Raw genomic sequence first — 1,582 nt, forward strand, 5'->3', positions numbered from 1 at the left:
AGAACCAATGAGATGTTTTTTCTTACCAAATTTTTATTCATTTATTTTTTATATTTTCTAGCATATAATGTCCTTTGAAAATATGCTGGCAATACACTCCAGAAAATAAGGAATCATCACATGAATATTATCTGTGCAAAGATTGATGCTGCTGAAGTGAAACACAGTGAAACAACAGTTTTAGTTAAGACAAAGCTGGGTATTCATAATTTGTGAAAAGCTTCTTTGGCTCTAATTTGTGAACAAGAAATGATTTAACTTTATTTAAATGCCTAAAATATTTGTTGTTTGTTGGAGATCCCCCCCCCCTCCACACACACACACATATGAATCAGAGACTGAAATAGAGCACCAAGTGAACTCTTCCTGAATGGATTATCAAAGGTACGAAGCAAGATGAGTGTGCAGTGGTGACAAGATGTTTAATAAAGCTGGTGACTTCATGACTCAGTTTTCTAGCTGGCAGCATCAGCTGCTATACACCAATATAAGACCAATATAAGAAGTAACTGCTAAAACTGTCAGTGAGAGGTCATCAAAGCTGAAAAGTTGAACTGCTACGACTACTAAAGCACAGTAGCTGTTAGCATTCTTTTTTTTTAAATCTTTTTTTTAATTTTTTTTTTTTTTTTACAGGAAATAGGTCTAGGTGACAAATGACTTAATCTTCATACTGTTCACAGAGGAAGTGAAGAATGTGGGAAACTAAGTGCAGCAGAGCTAAAAACAAACAAACAAAAACCCTCTGCAGATGAACTTCCTAGTTGATATAGTTTGGTGGAAGCACTTGTGATTTGTTTAGATTACATTTCAAATAAAAAATATTGCATGAGCCTATAAAATTCTGTGTTTGCTCTTTAAATCCATCCATCCATCCATCTTCATCCGCTTTGTCCGGGGCCGGGTCGCGGGGGCAGCAGCCTAAGCGACCCGTGTGTGTGCTCTTTAAATCTTTTTTGTAAAATAACGCTATAACTGAGTATTTACCTTTACAGTATAGTGCAGAACTACTAAGTAGCCTGAAATAGAAGTTATAAAGCAATTATTTTAAAAATACTGTGTATATAATTCTGTTGAATGAATACACTATCATTACAAACAGTGTTTAAACTATTACATTGTGTCACTTTTCATTGTGATTCATGCCTAAATATTGCACACAATGTTCTATACATAATGTTTTTTTACATACGTATTAATTTCTTTTTCAAATATTCAGATTTCCTGTGGGGCTTCTCTGCTTTGTTCTTAGTCCACCCAATGCCACCCCATTGAAAAATTCCTCGAAACGCCCCTGGTATCGGCATATCAAAAGCGAAAAACAAACAAACAAAAATCTAAAAAAAATGTATCTTGTGTGAAAATTAAGAACGATATTTGCCTTTGAATATAATTATTTGAGTGTAAATTACTTTTACACTGTGCATATGTGTGTGTATGAGTGTTTACTTCAAAGGCTACAGCCTGCGAGATTGTGCGTGTGACTTTTCACCGCATCGAGGGTGAAAAAGGGTTCACTGCTCTCTCCTGTGTGGTTGTTCGTTTCCCCTCTGCGTGCCGCAGTTGTTCCTGTGTAGGCGGA

Source organism: Haplochromis burtoni, unplaced genomic scaffold, assembly GCF_018398535.1.
Source record: "Haplochromis burtoni strain Fernald_Lab_line unplaced genomic scaffold, NCSU_Asbu1 Contig_27, whole genome shotgun sequence".
NCBI classification, from domain to species: domain Eukaryota; kingdom Metazoa; phylum Chordata; class Actinopteri; order Cichliformes; family Cichlidae; genus Haplochromis; species Haplochromis burtoni.